Source organism: Silene latifolia, chromosome 11 (genome assembly GCF_048544455.1).
Source record: "Silene latifolia isolate original U9 population chromosome 11, ASM4854445v1, whole genome shotgun sequence".
Classification (NCBI taxonomy): domain Eukaryota; kingdom Viridiplantae; phylum Streptophyta; class Magnoliopsida; order Caryophyllales; family Caryophyllaceae; genus Silene; species Silene latifolia.
The window spans coordinates 48,365,820-48,374,789 of NC_133536.1; positions in this window are offsets into that span (position 1 = coordinate 48,365,820).

Here is an 8,970-nt window from a genome sequence, read left to right on the forward strand (position 1 = left end):
GAAATTGGCTCATGTCAATCAACTCAAACAAAACTGAAAATCAAAAATCGAAGGGAAGCGAACGGGGCTCGTACCTGACGACCTCGACCACCGACGAGTGCCTCGATGGCGGTAGCTCGTAGCCGGTTGGCCACCCTCCAAAGTGCCACGAACCGAGATGGCGCGACCTGCATTTCAAAAGAATTCTCAGTAAATTGAACAAATTTAATCAAATGTGTTCTTACACGAAAGGTACATAAGCCGGAGGCTCACCCTCCGAATCGATCTTTCCCGATCGTCTAGGCCAAAGATCCGTCACTACGTCGTCAAAGTCACGCAACTCGGAGATCGTCGTCCTCCCAGTCGCGTCAGTGTACTCAAGAGTCTCGGGGTACACTGGGGGCTCGACGCTCGCCGCCTCGACCTCCTGCAAAGACAAATAGCTCTCATCAATCGATGATCTTTCATCGTAATTCTCGAAATCAAATCAAGAAAAGTAAAGGATACTCACCACTACGGCCGAACGCCAACCTCCCGTAAAGGAACGCGGAGTAGTCCTCGCCCAGGCCAGAAGAAGGTCGTCGCCACTAGCACCAGCTAGGTCCGCCTCCCTCTCAGCCTCGCAGGCTCCCGAACATCGTCCTCGGAGGATCAATGGGAACCGTCAACGCGCCCGAGAGCACCGACGAGCCAAACGCTCGCCCGGATACCACACAGACCCATCGACGTCCACAACAGCAGCTCGGACTCCTAGGTCGAAGGACCTCAGCAACAAAAGGAGGCGCTCCAGCGTACTCCGCCCAAGGTCTGGGCACCCACTACGACAATATAAAGGCAAAGATCATTCCTATGGTCAAATGAAAGCAAAGTACAAAAGATGTAAATACGAGTGGGATACTCACGCTACTCAGCTGAAGGGCGTTCACGTCCCGCCAGGTAGACATTGTGAGAAGAGCGCTTGCTCTTTCGTCCGACATCACCCAATCCCTCACCACAGGATAGGCCTTCTCCAGCGGCTCTGTCCTCTTCGGCGCGAGACTCGGGAAGTAAGAGTACGCCCATGCCTGTAAAACATAATAATCAATGACGATCTTTCGTATTTTAATAAAGAAAGGAGTTTGCTTAAGAAGGTTCATACCTCCAACAGCAGCCCAGGTCCGACAGCGCCAGGAGAAGTCCCTTTCTCCATCAACTCCGGACGAACCATGGCCCTCATGAAGCGGATGAGGACCGCAAAACCAAAGCAGATGATCCGATCCCGGCGCCCTAGGGAACTCGGTCGAAAGAAAGGGGAGAAGCTTCGTCGATAGCCTCTCGCCCTTGTCTCCGAGGTAAATCGAAGACAGAACCACCAAAGCCACGACGAGCCCTCTGCTCACCAGACAAGGAGGAGGAGCAGCTCCTCCCATCGATCGTCACCAACTCCGGGGTCTTCCCCGCAAAGTAGTCTCGGACATAGGTACTGGGTACCAAGCCCGATCGCAACACCTTCTTCGGCGACGATGTTTCCAACCAATCAATCTCCTCGCCTCGGCCGAATCCGCTCTCATAGCGGTCTCCGCCACACCATCTCCTTTCGGTCCCGCACGGCACTGAAATCATGCCGTAATCCTCCGAGTGACTCCCACCTCACCAAAAGGCGGGTGAAACGTGGAAGTCGTATCCCGAATCGATCCAAGAAAGCGTGGACCAGCCGAGGTTGGCCCGCAACTTCCTCTTCACGATATCCCTCCAGACCTGAACCAGAGGACCGAACGCTCCGCGCTCGATCATGGCCCTCTCCTCCGCCGACAGCCGCTCGTAGTGCTCCATCGCTGTCGTGTAGCCCGAGAACGACCTGATGTTCCCGGCCTCCTATAATAATTGGAAACAAAGCTATCTTTAGTTTTGAATGGAAATTTGCAAGAAGTTTGGACAAAAAGAATGAAAGGGAATAGGTAATGAGTAGTAAATTCTTATTTACCAAGCTCTTCACCGTCCTGTAGGACAGGTGACCCTCTGCAGCCCACACAAGGTGCCTACTCTCCCGTGTCTCAGCCACGCAGAGCTCCCCTCGACGACCTCCTCGCGACGTTGGCCCGTCTCGAGCCTCCTCCTCCGCCTCCTCGTGCGCCTCATCTCCAGTGGCCATCACCGCGTCGGTGAAAGCCTGCTCTAAAGCCTCCTCAATCGCACTGGCGTCTATCTCCATGGGAGTCCTCCCAGAAGTAGAAGCCCCATCATCTGCAACGTTAAAGTAAATTTAGGCCGCGTCACACGACGATAAGCCTTTGTTAAGGAGTTTTCGAGCCTCCAAAGCCCTGAAAACTACCCTTTCTGGCCATCTTTGGCCATATTCCCGCCAATCCAATCGCACATGTGATCAATGGGGTCAAAGTCAAGTCCAAGTCAAAGCCTAGTTCCGGGTTCGAGTCGAAAATTCGGCAGCATTTCATTATAAATGCGATTATGCCCTAGAAAGGTGCCCTGAAAAAGTTGTCACAAACCAAAATTTCGAGATGGCAGAAAGTTTACCCATCATCCAAGGGTCCCAAATATCAAATTTCACCGCCAATGGGTAATCCTAAGGCTATTTTCAAAGCAATTTACGGTTCAGCTGTAACACCGTCCCAAAATTCGCTCAAGGGCTCAAAACTCGACGAAAATTCAAAGCAAATACATGGTTATGTTCCTAACATTGCCTACTATCCATTTCTAGCATCAATTTGGCAAAGCAAATCCATTTGGGGGAAAAGCCCCAAATTTTCGATCAAGTGGGTCGAAAACCCTAGTTCTTGCGGCTCAAAATTCGACAAATATGGATGGTTAATGCAAGATTAAGATACATACCTCGATTAGTCATATTTCAAGCAAGCTTTTGAATCCAACCTCGACGGAAATGGTGAAGATTTGAGAGAGAAATCGAAGGAAATGTGTTTCGAAATAATGAAAATAAACCTTCTGATTTCGCGTTTTTACGCAGGAATTGCCAAATTGGGGAAAAGACGCAGCAGGTGCTGCGCCTCTTCCAAGGGACGCAGCTCTTGCTACGCCTCTTCCTCGTGTTCCCTCCATACGAATTTTCAAAAATTCGTTATGAGTTCGTTATTTGTGGGCCCATCTTTGGTGCGCCTCTTCTTCAACGCTGTTATATTCTTTTGGTCCGTTTCGATGGTTTTCTTTCGTTCTGGTCCGCATTTTATCCGCGACAGTATTTTGCAGTATTGTCCGAATTCCTTATATCCAAAGACACGTGTTTTTTGCGATATTGCTCAAATTTATTTTGTCCAAATAAGTAGAGTATTTTGCGATCTCGCTCACTCGAAGTTTCTCCCATGACGGTCAAGGTGTTCCTAGTCGTCGATATATATTCCCGAAAGAGAGTCATGATGGTAGATTGCACTTCTCGAGAGACGAAGTTTGTTCGAAAGCGGATCGAGCGATTTTCCGAAATGATTCTATCCAGACAGAGTCATTCCCCAACAAGAGCTCGCTTGAGACCGACGCAAGCGATTCAACCTCAAGTTTTGTCGAGTTCGTTTGAGACCAACGCAAGCGGATTCCCCCAGCTTTCTACCGACGTCCCGCTTTGCTTTCACTATATTTTGTGTTTCCCCGCGGAGTTCGACAGGGTATCGTTCTCCAGAGGTTCCCATACCCAAACCTTAGTTGCCTCTAGGTTGAACTTACTTTTGGCCTCCTTCCCGGTAATGCTTTCCTTTAGGGTCCCCAAACCCTAGCACAATATTTACCTTTTAGGTCTTACCCTTAGCTCCTACGCTCAACTTTAGCTCCTATGCAACTCCGAAAGCATCTCGAGAAGAAGTCTCAGGTATGGTCTCTTCTTATGGCTGGCGAGCCTCCTTACGTAGTCTAATGGACTTTAAACGACCCTCCCCGATAGTGGGATACTCACGCTACTCAGCTGAAGGGCGTTCACGTCCCGCCGGTAGACATTGTGAGAAGAGCGCTTGCTCTTCGTCCGGCACATCACCCAATCCCTCACCACGGGATAGGCCTTCTCCAGCGGCTCTGTCCTCTTCGGCGCGAGACTCGGGAAGTAAGAATACACCCATGCCTGTAAAACATAATAATCAATGACGATCTTTCGTATTTTAATAAAGAAAGGAGTTTGCTTAAGAAGGTTCATACCTCCAACAACAGCCCAGGTCCGACAGCGCCAGGAGAAGTCCCCTTCTCCATCAACTCCGGACGAACCATGGCCCTCATGAAGCGGATGAGGACCGCAAAACCAGCAGTGACCCAGTCCCGGCGCCCTAGGGAACTCGGTCGAAAGAAAGGGGAGAAGCTTCGTCGATAGCCTCTCGCCCTTGTCTCCGAGGTAAATCGAAGACAGGAACCACCAAAGCCACAGACGAGCCCTCTGCTCAGCTGTACTAGGAGGAGGAGCAGTTTCCCTCCCATCGATCATCACCAACTCCGGGGTCTTCCCCGCAAAGTAGTCTCGGACATAGGTATTAGGTACCAAGCCCGGCACTGCAACAGCCTTCGGCGACAGGTTCCAACCAATCAATCTCCTCGCCTCAGCCGAATCCGCTCTCATGGCAGTCTCCGGCCACACCATCTCCTCGGTCCCGCACGGCAGACCAGAAATCATGCCGTAATCCTCCAGAGTGACTCCCACCTCACCAAAAGGCAGGTGAAACGTGGAAGTCGTATCCCGAAATCGATCCAAGAAAGCGTGGACCAGGCTGAGGTTGGCCCGCAACTTCCTCTTCACGATATCCCTCCAGACCTGAACCAGAGGACCGAACGCTCCGCGCTCGATCATGGCCCTCTCCTCCGCCGACAGCCGTTCGTAGTGCTCCATCGCTGTCGTGTAACCCGAGAACGACCTGATGTTCCCGGCCTCCTATAATGATTGAAAACAAAGCTATCTTTAGTTTTGAATGGAAATTTGCAAGAAGTTTGGACAAAAAGAATGAAAGGGAATAGGTAATGGGTAGTAAATTCTTATTTACCAAGCTCTTCACCGTCCCCAGTAGGACAGTGACCCTCTGCAGCCCACACAAGGTGCCTACTCTCCCAGGTCTCAGCCCACGCAGGAGCTCCCCTCAGCTGACGACCTCCTCGCCTGACGTTGGCCCGTCTCGGAGCCTCCTCCTCCGCCTCCTCGTGCGCCTCATCTCCAGTGGCCATCACCGCGACCGCGTCGGTGAAAGCCTGCTCTAAAGCCTCCTCAATCGCACTGGCGTCTATCTCCATGGGAGTCCTCCCAGAAGTAGAAGCCCCATCGCCTGCAACGTTAAAGTAAATTTAGGCCGCGTCACACGACGACAAGCCTTTGTTAAGGAGTTTTCGAGCCTCCAAAGCCCTGAAAACTACCCTTTCTGGCCATCTTTGGCCATATTCCCGCCAATCCAACCGCACATGTGATCAATTGGGTCAAAGTCAAGTCCAAGTCAAAGCCTAGTTCCGGGTTCGAGTCGAAAATTCGGCAGCATTTCGTTATAAATGCGATTATGCCCTAGAAAGGTGCCCTGAAAAAGTTGTCACAAACCAAAATTTCGAGATGGCAGAAAGTTTACCCATCATCCAAGGGTCCCAAATATCAAATTTCACCGCCAATGGGTAATCATAAGGCTATTTTCAGAGCAATTTACGGTTCAGCTGTAAAACCGTCCCAAAATTCGCTCAAAGGGCTCAAAACTCGACGAAAATTCAAAGCAAATACATGGTTATGTTTCTAACATTGCCTACTATCCATTTCTAGCATCAATTTGGCAAAGCAAATCCATTTGGGGGAAAAGCCCCAAATTTTCGATCAAGTGGGTCGAAAACCCTAGTTCTTGCGGCTCAAAATTCGGCAAATATGGATGATTAATGCAAGATTAAGATACATACCTCGATTAGTCATATTTCAAGCAAGCTTTTGAATCCAACCTCGACGGAAATGGTGAAGATTTGAGAGAGAAATCGAAGGAAATGTGTTTCGAAATAATGAAAATAAACCTTCTGATTTCGCGTTTTTACGCAGGAATTGCCAAATTGGGGAAAAGACGTAGCAGGTACTGCGTCTCTTCCAAGGGACGCAGCTCTTGCTGCGCCTCTTCCTCGTGTTCCCTCCATACGAATTTTCAAAAATTCGTTATGAGTTCGTTATTTGTGGGCCCATCTTTGGTGCGCCTCTTCTTCAACGCTGTTATATTCTTTTGGTCCGTTTCGATGGTTTTCTTTCGTTCTGGTCCGCATTTTATCCGCGACAGTATTTTGCAGTATTGTCCGAATTCCTTATATCCAAAGACACGAGAGATTTTGCGATTGCTCAAATTTATTTTGTCCAAATAGCAGTAGTATTTTGCGATCGCTCACTCGAAGTTTCTCCCATGACGGTCAAGGTGTTCCTAGTCGTCGGTATATTCCCAATGAGAGTTCATGATGTTCGTTGCACTTCTCGAGAGACGAAGTTTGTTCGAAAGCGGTCTGACGATTTTTTCCGAAATGATTCAATCCAGACAGAGTCATTCCCAACAAGAGTTCGCTTGAGACCGACGCAAGCAGATTCAACCTCAAGTTTTGTCAGAGTTCGTTTGAGACCAACGCAAGCGGATTCCCCAGCAGTTTCTACCGACGTCCTGCTGCTTTCACTATGTTTTGTGTTTCCCCGCGGAGTTCGACAGGGTGTCGTTCTCCAGAGGTTCCCATACCCAAACCTTAGTTACCTCTAGGTTGAACTTACTTTTGGCCTCCTCCCCGTCAATGATTTCCTTTAGGGTCCCCATACCCTAGCACAATATTTACCTTTTAGGTCTTACCCTTAGCTCCTACGCTCAACTTTAGCTCCTATGCAACTCCGAAAGCATCTCGAGAAGAAGTCTCAGGTATGGTCTCTTCTTATGGCTGGCGAGCCTCCTTACGTAGTCTAATGGACTTTAAACGACCCTCCCCGATAGTCGACATACTCTAAAATGTTCCCGACGATAGGTCCTTGGTTCAGACCCCTTGAGCCGCCTCGCGTCGCCGTAGTCGTCAGGTTGTAATCTTCGATTGACCTGATGGCTATACTTTGACTTTCGTCTTGTCCAAGCCTCAGTCAAAGTGGGGGCTCTGTAGACACCTCGTTTCTGCACCCCTCGCAAACCACCCGGTGATGATTGGGCCGCATGTTTGATTCGCGGAACGATTTGTGGCAGTTCGTAAGTTTATCGTCAAGTGTTTGCTCAAACATTAATGTCAACCTCTTAGTTGTCATCTACGTCCGGATACGGTCGTTTTGGCAGTAATTAGAGTACATTCGGAGTCCGGGTCAAAAACCGTCTCCATTTTCTGATAATTGTTAAATCCCGAGTCAGAATGTTCTGGAATGTTTCGGATATTTCTATTCCATATTTCACCAAATTTTATCTTTTGGCAAATAATATCCCGTAATATTCAAAAGATAATCGAATTATTTCCGTCCTACCATAACTCAAACACGGAAATCTTTCTTCAAAGAGAGGAAACCTCCGGGAATAGACGCAAAGCAGTCTTGCGCCTCTTCCAAGAGACGCAGTGGCTGCTGCGCCTCTTCCCAGGCCCTTCTTTGCATGATTTACGTATCTTTTTTATATCTTTCCGAGATTCACTTCCAAAGAGTCTCCGAAACCCTATTCCTCCGTGTGATTAGTATAAATAGGAGCTTTCGTTCCTCATATTTCTCACGCGAGTGTCCGCCCTTCTCTTCTCCCTTTGCATTCTAGACTTCGTTCTTACTAATTGGCGCCTACGTGCTTGGACTTCCGACCACGTAAGCTCGGATCCTTCCGGGTACCAGCCTCTCCGTTGCATGACCGACCAATTTGACCAACTACACTCAATCAATCTAAATTAGTCAATCGTTTTCCTCTTACGAGGGCACTTTCATTGCATTCGCGTCGAGCATTCACTAGTCGATACTTAGTTCATCTCGTTTCGTCAACATGTAAGTCTGAGGGTGTATAATTCTCTTTATTTATTGTATTTTATTTATTCATCGTTGTAAGGTTTATGTCGAAAACATCTAATTAAAACCGATTTCAAAAAACCGTCTTTAAAAACCTGTTTTGCGGATTTCCAGTAGACAGACGTCGAGAAAAGACGCAGCAACTGCTGCGCCTCTTCGAAGGAGCGCAGTTCCTGCTGCGCCTCTTCGTGAGGCTGCCGCAGTTCCTGCTTCCTTTCTTCTTCCTCGTCCTCTGTTAGTTCGTTGTTCTTATTTGTTCTTATTTGTTTTCGTCAATTCTTTGATAATCATCACTAATAATTCACATGTATTATATTCATCATCATTAATTCACATGTCTTAATTCATCATTGTTCCGACTTAAATCCTAAGTAATCAATATTTACGGGTTTTCGTCATTAATATTCAATCCGAGTTTTAGAGATTCAATTCATTCATATTGAGTTTCTGGGATTCATTGTTGGTATATTTGCATCCATATTCATATGTTCATTATTAATTCATCATGTTTAGTTTGCTGTATTCACCGATGTCACTAATTACTCATTCATTAACATCGTCCCTTCATGTAATTAATCCGTATAATTCCGTCTCATCCATGTTTTACTGTTTTCATGACTAATTCATATGTAAATAATACATTAAATCACTTCTATCCGAGTAATATCATCAATCAAGCCCTAAAAATTAACAATTAACATTAACGATTTGCAGTTCCGGCTTCACAGCCAGAACTCACCCTTGGAACAGACGCAGCAACTGCTGCGCCTCTTCCAGAGGGCGCAGTCTCTGCTGCGCCTGTTCCAGGTTGAGTTCTGTCTCTGAACTCCTTTCTGCCTTGACTTAGTTATTTAGCTTACGTAATTAATTAACTAATATCCGTAATATCACGCTAATTTCTGTTCGTTATTTATTTAATTCTATTCTTTTATTTCTTTTATTCCTTTTTTCTCAAATCATCCGTTTTAAAGGTATTTTCGACATAAATCGCCTATTCCATTGTAATTATTGTAATTTTCTATCATTGTAATCTTTATATCTTTTATTGTTTGTTTGCCTTCACATGTAAA